This window comes from Lissotriton helveticus, chromosome 2_1, assembly GCF_964261635.1.
Source record: "Lissotriton helveticus chromosome 2_1, aLisHel1.1, whole genome shotgun sequence".
Classification (NCBI taxonomy): Eukaryota; Metazoa; Chordata; class Amphibia; order Caudata; family Salamandridae; genus Lissotriton; species Lissotriton helveticus.
Genome location: NC_136059.1, coordinates 754,344,682 through 754,366,976, shown reverse-complemented (window position 1 = coordinate 754,366,976; position 22,295 = coordinate 754,344,682).

The following is a 22,295-nucleotide window of genomic DNA, read 5'->3' as shown; positions in this document are numbered from 1 at the left end:
AAAGGGGCGGGGCCAGGCGGCGGTGGCGGGAAGGGAGGGTGGAGGGCGGCGGAAAACACGAAGGAATCACAAAACAGGCGCAATCAGCAACAAAACAAGGGGTGTGAGGGGGAAAGATACCAGGAACACGGAGAAAATTTAGACAAGCACAACTGTTGAACAAAACAGGAAAATGAGGGGGAAAAAACAGGAGATGCACGGAGTATTCAGGAGAAAGCAAACAGGCACAAATGTTAGGCAAAACAACTCTACTGCAGGGGCAGCCGGCAGCCGGCAAAACGAGGCAGTAGCGAGGCAGAGGGCGGGCAGGGGCACACACAGCAGTTGGTGGCCGTGCGGCGCGGGGGTGTCCCACAAGACATTGCAACAGACATTGCTCCCAGTGCGGCCCTCCCAGACCAAGCATCATCCCTGGATGGGCACACTCTGAGTGCTGCAGGTGCCACTAACTCTGTGTAGCTCAACTCAATGCACGTTCCTGTGGGCCCTTTCTGACCGCTGCCACTGGTCTACATTGAGGTTGGCAGGACTCACAATTCAAATTTAGTCTTGATTAATTAATTTCAGAGTCCAATAGGCAACTGCCTATAAAGTCCCTTCAACCTACATATTTCAACAATGTATTCCATACATATTTCATCTTTTGTTCCATACCCCTACACTGCGGTCAGCAGGGCTCACAATTCAAATTCAATCTTGATTTATTAATTGCACAGTCCAGTAGGCAAAAGACATTGCATCCACTGTGGGCTGCCCGCATGACGCATCATCCCTGGCTGCGCACACGCTGAGTGCTTCAGATGCCACTAACTCTGTGCAGCTCAAGTCAACGCCACGTGGCTGTGGGCCCTTGTTGACCACTGCCCCCCGCCTACAGTGGGATCAGCATGGCTCACAATACAGTTTGAGTCATGATTGCAGATGACGCAGTGCAGTAGGCAAAAGACATTGCTCCCAGTGCGGCCCGCTCGGACCACGCATCATCGCTGGCTTCACACACACTGAGTGCTTCAGGTGCCACTAACTCAGTACATCACAAGTCACCACCATGTGGCCTTATTGACCAGAATTCATTACGCAAAAGTACACCAGTTTCAGGCTATTGTTCGTATGGAGCCTAAAACATTTTATCTAGCCTCCATCAAATTTACTAAGAGGCTTAAAAGGAAGAGTTGTGTACTTACCTTTAGATTTAAAAGAAATCTTAAAACTATTGCTGTAGAGAAAGAGTAAACTGAACCTGTAGTTATTCTAGTTAATGGTGCTTCTACAAAGAGTCGAAAAATATGACAAGAATTAGAAGATGTCAGCAAAGTGCAAAAGGCTATGTTATATCTCACAAAAAACAATGTTTACTTCAAAAAGAAGAAATCGATTGAGTTGATGATAGCGAAATTTCAAGTGGCCAAATTGAAAAAGTGGACATCTCCAAAAGTGAAGAAATTTATGAACATTATAATGTACATCCTTTACATTCAAAGGAAGTGATAGGAAATATTATAGTATTCAAAATGAAGAAAGCAAAGCGAACTCCCATGAGTGTTTGGGAAAGAAGTTTGGAAGCTTGTTGTTTTCCACACATCTTCCCCACTGGAAAAGGTGGACAATTTGACAAACGACCAGTACAGAATCCTGCATCAGAATATCATACAAAAAGTGGTACTCAGAAGATCGAATATTTCGACAATGTATTCCATATATATTTAATCTTTTGTTCCATATGCCTACACTGCGGTCAGCAGGGTCACAATTCAAATTCAGTCTTGATTCATTAATTGCAGAGTTGCTGCCTGCGCACAAGCTGAGTGCTTCAGGTGCCACTAACTCTGTGCAGCTCAAGCCAACGCTATGTGGCTGTTTACCCTTGCTGACCACTGCCTCCAGCCTACTCTGCTGCCAGCAGGGCTCACAATTAAAATTAAGTCTTCATTTATTATTTGCAGAGTCCAGTCGGCAAAACACATTGCATCCAGTGTGGCCCCCCCGGACGATGCATCATCACTGGCTGTGCACACGCTGAGCTCTTCAGGTGCCACTAACTGTGCATCACAACTCATGGACCCTTTATGATTGACTTTTGTGATGTAGACACCGGACGCAATAATGTCACCTCAGTCATCAGGAATATCCTGATGGGACATTAACAATTTCTTCACATGAGCACGCTCATCACTGGTGCCCCTACCTCAGTGCACCCCAAGTTATGGACCCTTTACTATACAATCTTATGTGTGTGATTTAAGATCTGGTGCCCCTACCTTAGTGCACCACAATTCATGGACCCTTTATGATTTAATCTTTGTGTGTGATCCGATGATCACTGTTGTAGTTGTTGCCAGCACCAACCATTCCCTGAGGGCTGGCTTACACTCACTGCCCACGCATCCAGCACAGGCGTCACTGGACATGTGACCCTGTTAATAAAAAGGGGCCAGGCGCATATGCTTGTAGTCAGTTTCACTATCTATCTAACTGTGTCCGTGTGTTCATTATGTATGCATGATGGCCCTGGGCCCTACCACATTACATTGTGCTGTTGACTGCGCACGCAACCATGTTACCTCTGGTAGTGGGGAAGACCTCGGTTATGTAACTTTATCTGGGTCATTCTATGAGTACATGGGTGGAGACTGGGTGATTAGAGTGAATTTTTAAGTGCTTGGAAATTGGCGGAGTGATTGGATAAGTACATATATTGGCGGGGCCTAACCCCGAGCACAAGCTTTGCTCTAATTGGTTTGTTACTGAAGACAGGGGTGCCTAAAAAACGAATCAACATATGCTAAATAGACGATATGCTCTTTGTCCAGCCGGACAGAATTTATTTACACAATACAAATGATAACAAAACCAGTTATCAGGGGGGCACAACCTGTGACCTACAGGAAGGACAAACAAATAGTAGGAGGAAAGGATTCAGGCAAAAAGAGAAGGTCTGTTTCCTATTGATCAGTGGACAGACTTAGTTAAATGTAAGTACCATGTTGTAGTACATTTAGAATATTTAGAATATTTGAAGCCATATTTGAAGCCATATGGTACATTAGTGTCGACGTTTCGATCCCTTAGCAAGGATATATGGGATCATCCTCAGGACAGAGGGTATCAAACATGCCTGTCTTGAATTATATGAATATTCCGATTATTAGGCGACTACACTCACAATGGAGGTAGTTAAGGGGTCAGGATCCAGTGGGTCCTGTCCACAGAAAAGGATAATTATCCAGGCAGAAGTTGCCACAGGGGGAGAAAAAAGTTGAGAGGTGTGCCGGCGCTGATAGCGGGATACAGCAGAATCGAGTGAATACTCGTGGCAGGAGCCGGTCGGCGATTCAATGTGGTGGCGTTGATGGCCCTGGGGGGTGGTGGTCCTCAGGGCCATCAAGGTCTCCAGGAGGGGGGACACGTGGCCTCCTCCCTCTATTTTCAAATCCCCGGGGAGGTGGTGGTCCCCGGGCATCTAGGGGCCCACGAGGCCCCCTACATATTTAATTAAAACCCCAGGGGTGGCAATCCCCAGGGCTTGAGGGGGCCTCGGAGTCCCGCCAATAAAAATAAAACAAGTCCCAGGGAGTTGACAGTCCCCAGGGCTACGGAAGCCCCGCAGGCCCCCGCAATATAATTATACGATTGCCCCCGGAACCAGGTCCGCCCAGGGGCTCATTTAAATGAAGTGGGGGAGCCTAGCTTCATTTCATTTTATTTTTTCGCACCCAACACGCATTAGAATGTTTTTTAAAAAATTAGGCCTGAGGGACCTTGTAGGACCACCCGAGCAGGCCTAGGGGGTCAGGGTGTTTCTACCCTGCAACCCTTTTCTTCTTTTTTAATCTTTTTTCAACTGTTTTCTTGTGACTCGGGTGACGGGTCTACCGAGTCACATGATGGCTGCTAACATTTCCTGGTTTGGAGTGTTGGCAGATAATCACAGTGAAGCTTGTGGCCGTGGCAGCCAATCACAGTGAAGTGCGTGGTTAGGAGGGTGCGCGAACCCACCGCTGCCCCAGATATCGAAACTTTTATTTATTTAATTTCTCAGCAACTACTGAACAGATTTACATCATTTGAAAAAAAGTTGCTTTCTCCACCTTTTTGCCAAATTTTGTGTAATTCCATTCAGCAGTTTGAGCTGTAACCTATAATAAAATTTCCTATGGAAATTAACATGTAGAAAACACTTTTTGGGACCCCCTTTTTCTCAGCCCCCGCTTGGCGAATCACCCCCCAAACTTTAAGGATAGGAGCTAACCTGGATAGACCTTTTTCTTTTTGAGAATTTCGCGAAGTTATTAGCGAAACAAAAATGCTTTTCTGTGGAAACTTGGTTCTAACTATAACTACCTACTAATATATGTACATACCTGGCACCAATCGTGAAGGAACTACCCTCGTATGTGAGGGATACGCAGGACTTCCTCCGATTAATGGACAACATCACGTGGGAACCTAATATGCTTCTCATTACACTGGACGTTGTTAATTTATACACGTGCATTGCCCATGAGAATGGACTAGCAGTAACTAAATGGTTCCTTGATAGGAAACCTGAAAAATATCAGAAACACAACCTCATGCTATTGAGTATGATGAAGTTTTGCCTGTATAATAACATTTTTTTCAGGGCAACTGTATAAGCAAATGAGGGGGACTTCCATCGGCTCGTGCTTCTCCCCCAGCTACGCGAACCTGTTTGTGGGCTGGTGGGAGAGGCACGAGGCTTGGGGTGAGGCCCATGATGTAAATATAAATGTAAATTGATACTTGTATAGCGCACTACTCACCCGCAAGGGTCTCAAGGCGCTTGTACGAATACCGCTGTGGAACCCGTCCTGGCTTTCCCTGTGAGGTGTCCACTCCTGGGCACCCCCAAGGTGGAGGCCAGGCATCCTTAGCGTTGTGGGGGCTGTTGTGGAGATTAAGCAAGCTATTGCCCAGAGTTGCAGAGTGGGACTCCATGATTGGAATAGGCACCGAGGCGAGAATTATCAGGTCCGTGGAATTTTTGAGCCCAAGACCCGCCGAGGCGGGGAATTGAACCCTGGTCCCGGGCTAGACCTCTGCATCAGGGTCTGCCGCTCTAACCATTGAGCCATACTTCTCTACTGGACTGATAACATATTATTGTGGACGAGGTATATAGACGACCTCTTTGTTGTTTGGCGAGGCGATCGTGCCTCGGCCGAGGAATACATCTCCGCACTGAACAACAATGACTGGAACCTTAGGTTCACTAGCACGATAAGTGCTATTAGTGTTTGTTACTTGGATCTGGAGGTCTTTATAGACAACGATCGCCTCCAGACAAGACTTTATAGAAAACCCACAGCGGGGAGCGCGATATTACACGCGGCAAGCCATCACCCGAAGAGCCTGATACAAAATGTTCCCTATGGTGAACTCCTACGCCTGAAGCGCAACTGCTCGGCGGATGAAGATTTTCAATTGGCTAAATCAGAAGCTAAGAAAAGATTCCAGAGTAGGGGATACTCTAATAACACATTTAAACAAGCTGCAGAAAAGGCATCTGAAGTCAATAGGAGGGATCTCCTGGTGGTAAAACCAGCACTAAAGCGCGATAAACCAACAAGAATGATCACTAACTACAGCACCAGAGCAGGGGAGCTCGTTCATATATTTAAGAAAAATTGGCACATCTTAACCACCGACAATATACTGAAAAAACACCTCCCTGAAAGACGTTTAATTACGTACCGGCGCTGCCAGTCACTAGCAGACCACCTAGTCCACAGTCATTTCTCCTCCAAAACACAGCCAACAAAACTGTCCAAAGCTAAGGGATTTTCCCCTTGCCTACGCTGTAAGGCTTGTAAGAGCAGCAAAAAAGTTACTCACTAGCCAGGGAGAAATAATGAGGGAAAGCCCAACAGAGAGATCAAAAAACTTCTAAATTGTAACTCGGAGTTCACCTTCTACTGCCTAGAGTGTCCCTGTAAGAAACGTTATATAGGGAGTACGATCAACCCTACGAAACTAAGAATTCTTGAGCATATGCGTGCCATCACGAAAAACGATAGATCCTATCCGGTGGCACGGCACTTTTCAGAGCAGCATCAAAGTAATAGGGACCTATTGAGTTTCTATTGTATAGATCAAATAGATCATTCAGAACGAGGAGGAGACAGGGTCAAGGCACTCCGAATATTAGAGTCAAAGTACATCATCGATCTAAAAACAAGGGCCCCATGGGGGCTTAATAATGATGAGGAAATGTGGGTACACCTCTAAAGTCCGACATAGGGTCATATGGGAAAGTAGTCCTGGAGAGAACTGTAGTAGGGGGCGAGAATAGCAGGATATAGCATATGTATATCATCCTTCAGTCCAGAGTGAGATTTGACTGTCTAGTAACTGTATTTAAACAGGAATAACTTGCCCATACAGGGCTACATGAATGATTATAAAAAGGGACACTGATCTGACACATGTTTTGTGAAGTGCCATTGAGAGCACATGATAATACAACTTAATGGTATATATAATCATGTCGTAAAGTCCCTAACAATGTTCAAAGCACGTATGCACTTTATTAATTAGTTGCTGTCGCATATATTTTTTTAAATGAGCACTTGAGCACTTTATTGTATTCCATGATAACCCAAGTAAATGAAAAAGTATAGATGCATTTAAAGATGGCCACCGCATATGCAATAGCTGTATTAGGCACCGTCTTCTATGTTGTTGAAGTTTCTGGGCAAACCGGAGGGTTAAAATGGCGACTTTGTGTGTACACTAACTGACACTGACGAAGCTGCAATGCGAAACGCGTCTGTCGGGGGTGAGGGGTTTGTAATAAAGCATTGGGTGAACGGATATCTGAGTGCTTGCTGGTTTTTAACTCAACTTAGTTAAAGTGTGTTGGAATATATATATATATGTATTTTTTTATATATATATATATATATATATATATATATATATATATATATATATATATATATCCAACACAAAAGATGCCTGCTGAAAGGAGGCCCATCGCAGGTAAGTACAAATCATGCCCTCTTTATTGGTAAGTGGAAAACAATGTCCAAGTGACCTGCAGTGTTCAACAAAGAAATAAAGCCCAACGCGTTTCATGATGGAAAATCATTTCCTCAGGGGCTGTGGGTCAAATGCAAAACAAGTATCACTGCAATTATTTGAAGGTATTGCTCCCCCCCAGTGGGTGTGACCATGCCATGGATGGGAGGGCGGTCAGCCACTGTGTGAGGTTGCTGGCTGATTCATTGGGGTCCGTTGTCCTGGCTGGAGGGTTCCGGCTGAGGGAGGTGGTGATCTGGTTGGTGGTGATCTTGCTCCAGCTCCGGCGAGGAGCCTGTTGCGGGTGGTGGTGGGTCGTGGTTCTTCTGAAGCTGAAGTGGACGCAGCTGTGGTCTGTCCAATGGAGTCCGGTGGAGTGGCTGAAGGAGATGTGCTTGCTGGAGGAGAAGACGGGGTCAAGCGTGTGGCCGGCGTAGTGGGTGGGGGTGTTCACCAGTTGCTTGAGTCCGAGGTTGGCGAGGTTGTCCAGCAGGGTGGTGGTGTTGCTGTCCTTGTTGTTCTCCAGGTGGAAGTTGAGGTCCCCTAGGAGGATGTAGTCAGCGGAGGGGAGGGCGTGTGGGCTGATGAAGTCTGCAATGTCTTCGCTGAATTGTGTGCATGGTCCCGGGGGTCTGTAGATGAGGTTGCCTCTGAGGGTCGTCTTTGGGTCGGTGTGTATCTGGAAGTGGAGGTGTTCGGCGGCGGTGAAGGTGTCGTTGGAGTTGGTCGAGATGCAGATGGTGTTCTTGTGTACGATGGCGATGCCTCCTCCAGTCTGGTTGATGCGGTCCCTCCGGGTGATCTTGTATCCGTCCGGGATGGCTATGGCGACGTCGGGTGCTGAGGAGGCGTTCATCCAGGTTTCTGTGAGGAAGGCGACGTCTGGTGATGTTGTTTCGAGCAGGTTCCAGAGTTCGACGTCGTGTCTGTGGACGGAGCGGGTGTTGAGCAGGATGCACTTGAGGTGGTTGTTGCTGGTGCTCGGCTTGGCGGGTGCGGTGCAGGTCCGTAATTATGTGTTAGTATATGTCTAAATAAGTGAGGTAGTATATGTATAACTGTACAGGTGAGTAAATAAAAGTGTGAATCATTATTTCTATTACTGACTAGATGTGTGAATAACTCTATGATTGAGAGGCGGTGTGTGAGTGTCTGTATAGATATGTGACTGGATATGATAATGCTGTATTGATGGCTGACTGTATGTATGAGTGAGTGTATGGGTGAATGAATGAATGTGTGTGTAGACCTAGGAATTAGTGGATGGATATGAACTAACTGGTATTGGTGTGTTTATGGTTTCGAAAATTATAGTCTGTATTTTAGAGTGGGTGTATCAGTGTTATATTAGGGTCTGATGAGGTGCATCAGATTTTCACGTGGATGATGTCATCAGTGATGTCATCAGTGATGTCACTAACTATGCAGTAAGTAAGAAAATTTATTGTGTATAGTTAATTAAAACCTTTACAATTGTTATACAAGAAAATCTTGATGTCACTGACCATGTCATGAATGATGTAATAAGTGACGTCATCAGCAGTACATTGCGGGGGCGAGAGTTATAGTTAGCTCAACTAACTATAGCAGGGGAATTTATATTGTTTTGTATGAGTGAAATGTCCAAATAAATATAACGTCCCTGAAACCTATGTTTTTTTCAATGAATTTCTAAGGTTTTGTAAATGCTAATTCCTAACTATATCATCTGTAAAACCTATAGTTTTCTCATTGCATTTCGAAGGTTTTTTAAATGTTAATTTCAAATTTTAATATTTATAAAACCAAAAACTTTTTCTAATTTTTACAATATTTTGCAACTCTATTATCCTGTTTTTAACTTTTAAAATTATGTCATATTTTATATCTTCCCCAAAAAATATGTATACCATTTTTTCTTTTTTTTGTTGAGAAAACTGAAGTCCCGTACCGGTAGTCTACCAAGCTCTATCAGCATGCAAATCCTATCCACCATATTGAAGTGATGGGCATTTCGTGTCCGACGGGTTTGTGGCACTGCATCCCCCTTGACAACATATATGTATGACGTTGCGCCAGCTGCTAGTTTGGTATGAAACGGGTACGTAGTACCAAGCTGTGCATTACGTCATGTACCTATGGGGTCGCGCCAGCTGTGCGTTGCGGATGCGACGAGTGCACGCTGTCAGGCCCTGTCTTACATCATAGACATATGGTGTTGCGCAAGGTTCGCCATTTCCTTAATAGTTTTTATGTCTCATAAGTATACGCTAACAACTTTAAACTGTATATGAGAGCAAGCGATAATCTAGAATATTTTAAACATTTATATATTTCTAACTGTAATAAACTTATATTACAGTAAATATATTGTCTCAAAATCGCATTGGGTGCGGACTCCTTGTGCACTGAGTGTGCGATTGCCATGTGACCTTAAAAAAAAGCATTTCATTAGTTCATAACATTTTCCATTGTAGCAGTTCCAAAATGCCACCCATTTTAGTCATTCTCTCTACAGCATTTGATGAGACACACCTCTTCTGCTTAGAGAGCTTTTTTGAAACTGTTTGCTATATACACATATCTTACACATATCTTACACTACACACAACACCACCTTCCACCTGTGAGAGCCATACACCTAAAAGTTACATAACAAAGTTTTCTCCACTACCAGAGGTAACATGGTTGCATACGCTTAGTTCAGTTCAGTAAACTTTATTTCGATGATTAAAAACCATCATAAAAATTAATTGTACAAAATCATCAAATACATTTCTGAACCATGGAATATAAAAACAGAGTTAATGCAATTTAAAAACATATGGAAATAAAAATTATGTACATCTTAGGTTAGCCTCTTGTGTTTCTTAAGTTAACAGCAACTTTTAGAAAGCTAATAATAGAACATAAGGTACGCATGTCAGAAGCTCTTTGCAGAAAAAGTAGCGCCGATTTATCATGGCGGAATCTTAACTCTTTTAGAATATCTACAAGAAATCTACGGCGAGGGGTTCGAAAAAAAGACCATAGAAGTACAAAATGAAGGGTGTCCTGCGGAGACCTATTGTTGCAGCCTCAGGCACCCTTCTGCTCAATTGTTAAAGTAAAACCAGACGGATAAGCTAAGATATTAGGTAACAAATTCCATGCCCTCCCCGTTGCTTGCTAAGCTATGAGCAACTACAGATGTTTTTAGAGAATCAGAATATTGTCTACCCAGTTCATATTTTGCTAATAACAGCTTTTGGGTCCGATATTTACAAGAGATGTCAATCAAGGTCGGATCCCTGAACAGTTTCTGGTGGTCTATGCTCCCTAATGTATCTTTAACATATTTTAGCCATGGGATTTGAAGACACTTATCTTTCTGTAGGCAGTCTTTTACTATTTGCCTGCTTAGCTCCGCATCCGGATTTACCCAGATACGCAGCCAAGTCAGGATAGGTCTCACCTTTATCTGGTCTGTGATGTAAGGGATCCCAAGCTCAGTGTGTGCAATTGCTGCAGGGATACTCTGCGGTGTCTTCAGAATCCTACGTAGGAATTTGTCTTCCTCTACTTGTAAGTGTCTCACATCCTTAAAGCCCCAGACCTCTGCCCCATACGTGGCCTTGGCGGTACTTACCGCACTATACAGAGTCATTACTTGCTCTGGTGACCAACGGCCCAGCCTACGGGCAAAGTTTAATATAGCACCGTTTGCTGAAACCAATTTCCTACACCTTTCCTCGAGCAAGGAGTCAAACCTGATCTCCCCATCAAATAAGAGACCCAAATATGAAAAGCTGGTAACGGTTTCTAGAACGTGGCCCCAATTTTGAACACAAATTTCTTAGGGGGTTTTTTCCCTGCCACCATTACAAAGGATTTGCTCAGGTTCACGGAAATATCTAAGTTATCCATGAACTTCACAAATCCATCCACAAGATGTTGCAGACTCAGTGCTGTTCGTGCAAGCAGGACCGCGTCATCCGCGTACAATAGTACTGGTATATGGCGCGATCCTACTTTGGGGCAGTCAGTCTCCAAAGCAATCAGTGTACTTTCTAGGTCATTTATGTACAGTGAGAATAAGAAGGGAGCCAGGATACAGCCCTGCCTCACTCCGCTAGTGCACGGGAAGGGATCGGTACTCACCCCCCCCCACGCTGTAGCGAACCTTAGCAGTGGTGTTCCAATGTAATTCTTTTAAAATGTTTATAAGTCCAGGATCGATTCCCAAATTAGACATCAAGGCCCAGAGTATGTTTCTATATACATTATCGAAGGCCGCGGCCAGGTCCATAAACCCCATATACACCATTCCGTTGCTAGCTTTTGTGTATTTAGCAACTAATAGGTAGAGGTTAAGGCATTGATCACTAGTTGATTTGCCCGATCTGAATCCGTATTGGGAATCTACTAGGGTGTGGTGCTCTTCAGTCCAAGCGGTGAGGCGATCTAAAACTGCCCGACCTAGTAGTTTAGCTGACACGTCTATCAGCGATATTGGTCTATAGCATTGCGGATTGTCCCTACTGCCTTTCTTGTAGATAGGGACAATCAACGCTGTAGACCAAGATCGCGGGAGCCCAGATTTGATCGCTGCATTTAATACCCTAGTCATAACGGGCACCCATAAATCAATGTTACTTAGATAAATATCTGGTGGCGTGCCATCCGGACCTGGTGCCTTGTTTCGGGTCAGACCTTGAATAGCCATGGTGATTTCTTGTAGAGAGAATTCTAATTCAGTGGGGCGAGGCCCCTTCCAGGACTCTGCCACAACTGCGTCACCTTGATGACTGTAGAGGCTCTTAAAATGGCTGACCCACTGCTCAGGGAGTATGTTAATACTAATGACCGGGGAGCTGCTATCTTGAAAACAAGGCCTGTTAATGATTTGCCAAAATTGAGTATAGTTCCTGTTTTCCCCTGCTTCCCTCAGGTCCGCCCATACTTCCTTTTGGAGCATGATCTTTCTCTGTTTGACCTGTGTTTTGTAGCTACACCTACACAGGGCAACTTTCTGCTTATCCCTCGGGAGAGTCTTAAGGCAGAGTTTTATCTCCCTCAGTGCCCGCGAGCAATTAGAGTCAAACCAGGTGAAAGTACGGTATCCTTTGTGAGACGTTTAGTTTTTAGTAGTCCATCAACCACCTTGGTTAAGGACACGAATGCTGAGACCAGAAATCTTGAGCATTATTTTTTGACCATCTTAATCGCCTCCCCTGGTCCGTTGGGCACATCTCAGTGTCTGCGAGATCATTCCTTGTTGTGATCCCATTATATAGAATTTCAAGAATTAGGGGATTGTGGTCACTAAAAGGGCTCCAATCCGTTCTCACCTCTTTAACCTGGTCTTTTGCAAAGGTGGATATTAGAATGAAATCTATGATAGATAAACAGCCTCTTCCCTTGTATGTTGGTGTGATAGTGCCATCTATTCTCGTGGCCAAGAGGTCAATAGTGTGTGTAAGAGCATAATTATCAAACAGCTTCATTAGCAGTTTTCCCTCTTTATTGTGCTCAAGGTGTGGTCCACTTTCTATTGAACAGGATGACCAGTCAGGGCTTACGGGGAGAAGTTTTGGGCAAAGGTGACAATTAAAGTCACCCATGACCAAAATAATTTGTTCTGCACCCCCTTTCCTTTGCTCGACTTCTTCATTTAGTCTGCTCTCTAATTCCTCTATGACCGGATAGTTCCCATCAACCGGTCCTGAGTTATAAAAATGTAATATCAGCAGCCTCTGACCTTGTCCTTGGAATACTACTGCCTGTAGAGTATGTGATACCCAACAAGGTTGCGTCCAAGTGCCTTTTAGATCAAGGTCAACGTACAAGGCTAACCCTCCCTTTGCCCTGCCTGATCTTCCTTCCTGTGCAGGCACGAAAAAACATTTATAACCATCTAACTGGTAGGGAGAGGAATCGAGTGTCCAGGTCTCCTGCAGTGCTATTATATGGAAACCGCAGATATACTCCCTCCAGTCCTAAATTTAAAATGTTCCCCCCAGACCCGCTATATTCCAGGACAGAAGAACCAGCCCTTCCCTGGAAGTTTTTCGACCCATTCGGTCCTGATCATTCGGTCTGTGCCCCACCAATTTAAGAAACTTTACCCCGCACTCGCCCACGCCACTGTGTGTTGGGGGTTCTTCAATCCTCATTACTTCATGACTTTCCCCAGCCCCCATCCTAATACATTCAGTTCCATCCCCTGTGGTCATCTTTTATTGCCCGTTCCCTACTGGGGGTAGTCAGCCGTTTTCGTCAAGGGACTGTAGGGGACTAAATCTGTTTCTCCACTGAGGGTAGTCTCGCGGTGGTAAAAATTGACCTGGGTGATTGGGCATTCTGTCCCATTGTCTAGGTGGTGCCCTTCCTGTACTCCACTTGGGATAGGCCGGAGTATAAATACTCCGTCTCCTCGGGTAAAAGTATCCCAATGGAAGGGTGCGAATGGTACTGGTCTGGTTTCTGTTTGGGTTTCCTAGTATATATTCCACTAGGTTGGTGTCTCTAAAATTTGCCACAATACAGTCCCCTGTGATGTCTTTCTTTCTACCACCTAACCAATTCGCTCGTCTTACATGGAGGATCTCACCACATTCCCCGGTATTCAAGGGCCTATGAATATTCAACCATTTGGTTATTTTAGTTTTTAGGTCTAAGTGTGATTCATCTTTTCAGCCCTAAGTTCTGGAACCCCTGCGAACACAATGACGTAGGGGCATGCTTCAGGGGGCAGATTTATGTGTGGTGAACGGTTTTCAGGTCTTTCATACAAGGCATGATCTTTTTGATATAGACTAGTAAGTCCTTGAGTTGTGTGATACCCTTCTTGCCCCATTTGCGTAGATGTTCGCTGTTGAACTTTATCTATATTCCTTGTTCCCTCCTTCTGAGCATTTCCGCTCTCTGGGTATACTGAGGTTTTAGGTGAGTCATGTACCTGCACAATCGTACATTGCATATTACTAACACAGTTGTTTTTATCCGCTGTTTGGCCAACTACCATGTTGGTAATCTGATTTGGGTCTGGGGTAAAATTACTGCTAATCGGGCCCCTGTTTGATCGATTTGTTAGCTATTTTGTCAATCCTACTGGCAATCGGTTTTAGTTGGCTAGTGATGAAGGCCTCGAGCTGCTTTTTTAGGTCTCTGATTACCTCGTCTATCCATCCTGGTGGACCTGAGTGGTCTGGCACTTCTTCTACAGGGATTACCTTTTTGCAATTTTTAGAACGATACACCAGGGTGTTTAATTTGTTTTTCTTAGGTTGGCCCTTCCTGCGCCCCCGTTGTTTAGGCCTTTTACATATGGTTGGATTGGTGTCCCTGGTATCGTCTGCCCCTATCTGAGCTACCGACTGTGCGCAGGGGATACCCTCACTAGAGTTGCTCACTATCTCCATGTTGGAACTTACAGATGTACTTACATCCCTAAATTGTGTGGGGGTAACTAGTAAGGGAATTGGAGAAGAGGACAGACTCCTCTCCATGCGCTCTATCTCCCCTGTGACTTTCCTCAGCATCAGGTCAATTGCGGTAGGTTTTTAATTTTATTAGATAGTGCAGCATTTGGCTCAAGGTTAACATGGTTTGGTGTACCAGCTAATTGTGCTTTACTCGTAGCCGAGCGCGTTTTAGGAGGTTTAGACATGATTAGATTTTAGCTGCACTTTTGCCTGACCCTGACCTTCTCTGACGATCTATCAATGGGTTTCAGGGTAATAAATCAATTTCTTCCTTCCCTTCCCACCAGTCCACAATAGTATATTATTTGTCTAGTCTTTAACAAATATTTTGAAAATGTGACAGACGTGATATCCTCCCAATGGCGCACGGTGATTGCAGGTGTAGCAGCGTCCTGGGTGCGGCAGCTGGGGGTTGTAGTCCTGCTCGGCGGAGCAGGGCCCGGCCAAACAGAAGATCAGCAGAAGAGTGAGTCGCTCGGCGGAGCGAAGCCCGCCCGCCACCCACAGCCACAAACAGGTAAAAGGATTTGAGGAACTCGCCTCAGCGGAGCAAAGCCCGGCCCGCGTTATCCCTCTCTTGGCAGCCCCGATATCCAATAGATTTCAGCCACGGGCTTCATCCAATAAACTCCAATTTGAGGGGTGTGAGAGAAGCGGAGCAGAAAAACACCCCCTCCCTTTACTGGATATTTGGCATATCTCGAACACTACACATAGGTTATGCGGGCACAACCATTGGTGCAACCAGTGGGCGGTAGCTATAATCACTTTTAACGTAAGTCTGCTTGGGACCTTGCAAGGGCAGAAAAATCATATAAAAAGTAAAGGATAAGCTGCGCCTTTCACGTTTGTGTCTCGTGAGGGCAGGGGTAACAATGATAGTATCCCCTATTGTGAGTTGGGCCAGCCTAACAACCACTTTGGTCTATACCAAGCTCAGGCAAGAAGGGGTGGCAGCAGTGGTTTATTCCCGTGGACAGGCTTCTTCATCTGGCGTGCACTCCGATGGCATACAACATGTAACCCTGCATCGTTAATTCCCAACCCGCGGCTGACGCGTAGAAGCATATTATCTCAAAATCGCGTTGGGTGCGGACTCCTTGCGCACTGAGTGTGCGATTGCCATGTGACCTTAAAAAAAGAATTTCATTAGTTCATAACATTTTCCATTGTAGCAGTTCCAAAATGCCACCCATTTTAGTCATTCTCTCTACAGCATTTGATGAGACACACCTCTTCTGCTTAGAGAGCTTTTTTGAAACTGTTTGCTTTATACACATATCTTACACTACACACAACACTACCCTCCACCTGTGAGAGCCATACACCTAAAAGTTACATAACAAAGTTTTCTCCACTACCAGAGGTAACACTGTTGCATATGCTGTCCACAGCACAATGTAATGTAGCACGGCTCAAGGGCAGTATCCTGCATAGATAATGAACACACGGACACAGATAGTGGAAGTGGGTACGGGCACGTGCGCTCGACACCTTTTTTTTACCATGGTCACATATCCAGTGACGTCAGTGGTGGATGCCTGTGGAGTTAATGTAAACCAGCCCTCAGGAAATGGTTGCTGCTATCATCAACTACAACAGTAATCATTGGATCACACAAAGACATTCAATAATGAAAGAATCAATAGTTTGTGCTTCAGTAAGATAGAGACATTAGATGTGAAATGAGAAAGAGAAATATTCTATTGTAAAAGAACTACAACTTGTGGTATATTACTGAGGCACAAAGAATAGATCTGAAATAATACACAAAAAGATTGTATCATCTGCAATAGCGACTCGATCTGAATTGTGAAAACTGGTGTCTGCAGTGTAGGCCGGAGAGAGTGGTCAGCAAGAGCCTACAGCTACATAATGTGGACTTGAGCTGCCCAGTTTGTCATATGTGTAGCAAGAAAAAGTATGTGTGTAGCCGGCGATGATGCGTATGCGTGGTGCAGACAGAGCGCACTGCAGCAATTTTTTTTTGCAACAGGCCTATCTCATCTACAATACCGACTCAATCTGAATTGTGAACACTGCTGTCTGCAGTGTTAATTGAAGGCAGTACTCACACAGACATCCATGAAAACTTTTTCTCACTTTCTCTTCACAAAATATAATAATAATTACAGACAACTCTGCAATAAATAAATAAAAACAATTTGAATTGCGATTTGTGCTGTCACAGTGTAGACTATTCAGTGTTCCTTTGGACTTGCAAGATAAATTTGGTCATTGTAGTAAAAATTCTTCAATCAAGTATACTAAAAGGATATTGTGTATATTTCAATAGATGTTCTAGTTACTTGACTAATGGATTCTGTAATTAAACAATCACCACTCGATCTAAATTGTGAGCCTTGCTGACCGCAGTGTAGGACAGAGGCACTATTCATTAACGCCTCACAGCCACATACTGTTCAATTCGAAAGCATGGAGTTTGTTGCACCATATCAGAGGAAGTACACAAATATAATCAAAGACTTGAACTTCTGACATCCTCAATCATAAGATCAAGACCCCGTTTCACTATTCAGACCTGCTCTACCGTGGTGTACTCCACCGACTGGTGTCAACCAACCGCAATAATCATGTGCAACAATTAGCTATGGAAGCACCGAGTCTGATGCACCTTAACCGAGGGAGTTTTATTAAAACTAAGCAGCAGGTAGTATCGGACATCTTCCATTGTGCAATCAAGACAGTGTTCCACTGTTGGGACCTATAGTTGGTTACACCTGATCAGAGGTGGTACACAGAAATAATGACAGACTTTAACTTCTGGCATCCCCAATCATAGACCCTGTTTCAATGTTTGGACCTGCTGTACCATGGTGCACTCCACCGACAGGTGTCAACCAAGCACAATAATTATGTGCAACAGTTAGCTAGGGCAGCACAGAGTCTGATGCACCTCAACTGAGAGAGTTCTATGAAAACCAAGCAACAGGTAATATTGGACATGTTCCATTGTGGGATGAAGACACCGTTGGGACCTTGAGTTGGTTGCACCTGGTCGAAGGTTGAACACAGAAATAATCACAGACTTTAACTTCTGACATCCTCAATCATAGAATCAAGACCCGGTTTCAGTGTTTAGACCTGCTGTACCACGGTGTAGTCCAGCGACTACAGTCAACCAAGCCCAATAATCCTGTACAGCAGTTAGCTACGGAAGTACAGAGTGTGATGAACCTCAACGGAGGGAGTTCTATGAAAACCAAGCAACATGTGATATCGGACATCTTCAATTGTGGGATCAAGACACCGTTCCACTGTTGGGACATAGAGTTGCTTGCACCTGGTTGGAGGTGGTACACAGAAATAATCACAGACTTTAACTTCTGACATCCTCAATCATAGACTCAAGACCCCGATTCAGGGTTCAGACCTGCTGTACTGTGGTTTAGTCCACCGACTACAGTCAACCAAGCCCAATATTCCTGTACAGCAGTTAGCTACATAAGCATAGACTGTGGTGCACCACAACGGTGAGAGTTCTGTGAAAAGGAAGCAGCAGGTAATATTAAACATCGTCCATTGTGGGATCAAGACTCCGTTCCACTGTTGGGACCTAGAGTAGGTTGCACCTGGTCGAAGGGAGTACCTTCATCTGCACTCCCAGATGCAGTTCTAACATCGTTCATTGTGGGATCAAGACTCCGTTCCACTGTTGGGACCTAGAGTAGGTTGCACCTGGTCGAAGGGAGTACCTTCATCTGCACTCCCAGATGCAGTTCTAACATCGTTCATTGTGGGATCAAGACACAGTTCCACTGTTGGGACGTTCAGTTGGTTGCGCTTGGTAAGAGGGGGTACACAGAAATTATCACAGACTTCAACTTCTGACATCCTCAACCATAGAATTAAGATCCTGTTTCACTGTTCGGACCTTGTATACAGCGGTGTAGTCCAGCAACTACAGTCAATAAAGCCCAATAATCATGTGCAGCAGTTAGCTACGGAAGCACAAAGTCGGATGCACCTCAACAGAGGGAGTTCTTTGAAAAGCTAGCAGCAGGTAATTTCGGAAATCGTCCATTGTGGGATCAAGACGCTGTTCCACAGTTGAGACCTAGAGTTGGTTGCACCTGGTCAGAGGGGGTAGACAGAAATGATCACAGACTTTAACCTCTGACATACGCAATCACAAGACCCCGTTTCACAGTTCGAACCTGCTGTACCGCATTGCAATTTCAATTTCATGCATAGCAATCGCTGCTTCATTTTCCACTATTGGTTGTCCAAGAATATCTTCACTACATGGATCACTACTTGGACTATCTTGAAAACTTTCATGAGCTATTTCAGCTGTAATAGTCTTTTTCTGTTCAATCCCATCATTCAACATTTTTAAATATATAGGAAAAATTGTACATGCAATGCTATCTTTACAAGAGTTAAAAGAATCTTCGTAGTAGTCAAAGTCTCCAAGTAATTCACTTTCGCTACGCCATGGTTTAAACAGTTGCAGAAATGCTAAATAGTAAAAATCGTGCTTATCTGCAGTTTTACATCTAAGTTTCTTGTGGTTTATGACATTACCTTTTGCAAGTTTTACTAAACAACCATGACATCCAGCTACTGCATATTTTCCTTCTTTTAAATTCTGTTTAACATTTCTTTTAAAGCTGTAATGTTGAAGTACTTCATACAGACATAGCTGTTTCAGATCTCAACTCCTTTTTGGATAGTATGTGTCCAACATGTTAGTTTTAACAATGTCTGTACTTTCTGGTTCATTTTCTGCTAATTCTTCAATTTCTTCAAATGATTTCAAACTCTATTTCGTTTGCAGGCAAGACCTAAACTTACCCAAATAATTCCTCATGACTTTGAATATAAACTTGAAGAGCACAAGCGGTCTGAACATTCATCCAATCCAATTTCCCAGTGGGAAAGCATTTTCAAACTAAAGCTGTACAATTTTTTACTAAGGCTTCCCTCTTGTGCAATTTCTTCCCACATTTTAAGCATCTCTGTTTTTTCTGAATTTGTTATGAACGACGTAACATAACGTGCAACAGCAATTGAGTTATCTGCAACATACTGCATAACTATGTTCACATTCCACATTTTTAAAATGATTGGATTGTAATCATTGATATACTTTGACATTTATTTTCTTTTTAAGTTGTAGGTATTCTTTGGAGATTTTCAAGTTATTGTTTACCTTACAGAAGAAAAAGACAAATTTACTCTTCCTTTACAAATGACTGGACGGGGAAACCCAAACCGACATTTGGTGTAAAATTTTCCTTTAGACTTCTAGTTTCTTCTGCAATACTTTCCACAGTTGCAGAACATTTTAGAACCCAAGTGTAATTTTCCAGATTCATGCCCTTATACAGGTATAAATCACCATGTTCATATATAGGCATAGAAATCATAACCATATTTAGACATAGCTCATGCAGTCCAAATTTGGCATAGCTATTTCCACTAGTTCCGAAAATCCACAACGATTACTTGGAAAACTCGGCTTCAGCAGCTAGGGACTTCCCCTTGCTTGAATATTGATTTATCAAAGAACTCATGGAGTTTTCAAAGTACTGAGACTCTTTGATGATGTTATTATGTCCACCTTTACGTCAATCTTGGCACCTTCAAGGTATAAATATGCCCACACTTGCCTTAGCAAACACACCGGTGTTTGGAGCAGTTCGACTATCTACATCCCCGACGCATCTCGCTACAGCAAGTGCCGAAGGAAGCCAACCCTCCAGCAGACTCACTGAGAGAGACGCTGTCTTTTCTCTGGCAGAGAATTCAAGCTCCAGTGTTTCCAAGCTACCCTTGCGGGTTATTGGGAAATCGAGTCCTGAGACTGACCTCCTTCATTCTAAAACCAAGGTACGAAGCTGATTGGACCCTAAGAGAATTCTTGGATAGATTCTTGGCAAAAGAATATTAAACTTATGCCACATCACACTTACTTCTTCCCTCGTACTAGACCTAGGTCAGGTACATCGGGGTAGGCGTATTTTAGAGGCACCAGTTGAGTACTTTTAGCCTTTATTTATTTATGTATGTATTTTATGGCTTAGAAACCATACCATGCTTTAACAGTATTATTTTGTAATACCCTTCTTGCTGTATGCATTATACTTTACAGCCAGTATTACAATTGTAATAGTTAATTTCTTCTGCATGAGAAAGAAGACTGTTCAATAAAAACTTTTATTGAACATGCCCGTCTCTCTATTTCTCTGCACCTCTGGAGAAAAGAAGCATGCACAAATGACTGAGTAAAATATCTATCTATTGTTTCCACGACTCTGAAGATCAGTTTTATCTTGGGGAAACAAAGTTGTCATGTTTATGCGCTTGTCAGAAACCAAATCCCTTTTTGTGAATTCAAGAAAGTTTCTAGTGACCTCTGAGCTAGCTGGCACTCACAATTAAGTCTAATATATTCGATAGCGACCTACTAGACATAAGTCCTACGTCCCATCTATAGGGATATATTATTCCAATGCGCAGAGCCTATTGGGAATATAGGAACTACACTACATGGCACCCAATATTTGGTAAGGCACTAATTTAACACTAGATACAAGAACAACTCATTTGTGCTTTTCACAGAGACCCCTTTTTCCCGTGAAATAGTCCAATTGACATCTGGAGTGGGTCAAAGGATAATAAATCCGCCATAACTAAATAGGACAAAAATCCTATGTTTTGATTTTTGGTTTGTTCAATGTTGAAGGATACAGTGTTTCAAAATATTGTGCATCTTATCTTTGTTTCTTTAAAACTTGCTCTGCAAACTTTCAGTCAACAAAATGGTCGACGATGATAATCCCGGAGCCAGTGGAACTGCAGTAAATGCAAACCAACCAGGTCTTGACGTTACAGGTTTCCAACAAAATGAAGCGGATGCTATAATCATCCAAGAAAACGCATGGAAAACAACGGCTATAAAGCTCATAGAAAATCGCCTATCACCAAGAAGTGGTAGGGTTATATTTGTGATAGAGGCACATGAATATTGGCAGACAGAGGTATTCTATTCATGGATTATCTTTCCACAAGCAAATCAAACAACACATGTGTTCCACTTCTATAGGATGGGGGAACATCCAGCAAAATACGTTCCTTTCGAGGACATTGGAATTCCACTAACTCACCAAGAGCATCAGCTCTGGTTTAAAGGCGCCCTACAACATCACAATCACATTACCAGGCTCGGTCCACTAGGTAGACCAGAAGGAACATGGCCGGTACTAGCTAGCTACACACCACATCCTGCCATAGAACAAATGACAGGTCCAGAACTGATAGCTCAGTTAAAACAATTAATCAAAATACATAGAAAGTTGGTATAATATGTCATGCAGACACTAACAGTCCAACCTGCTATCAGAATTCCACAACAAACCCTTCATCAAGGGAACACAAACAAAATTACACCACAGACCATACAATCAGTCATTGGTAAATTACCCACAAAAAGGCGGTGATACCAGACGTCCTGTAACAGATTCAAAATGAATACGAGGCAGAACCTGCTTTAAATCTCGGTATAAAGTTACTGAAAAGATATCAAGCAGGTCCCAGCTATAATATTAGCAAATATTAAAGGTTAAGCAGCATCCGTGGCAATCCGCCAAAAACTAAAAGAACTTGATGTAACTGAGCATCCATATGAACTGGCCAGAATAAGAGAAGAATCGTATGAAGAACTATGAAGAGATAGTTTGGGAGGGAAACCAGTAAAGCCCAAACTAACAGAAAATCCTGAAAAAATTATCAAAAACTCACTCACTACTCCTAAAAAGAAATGGGAAAATACTAGACAGACACTTC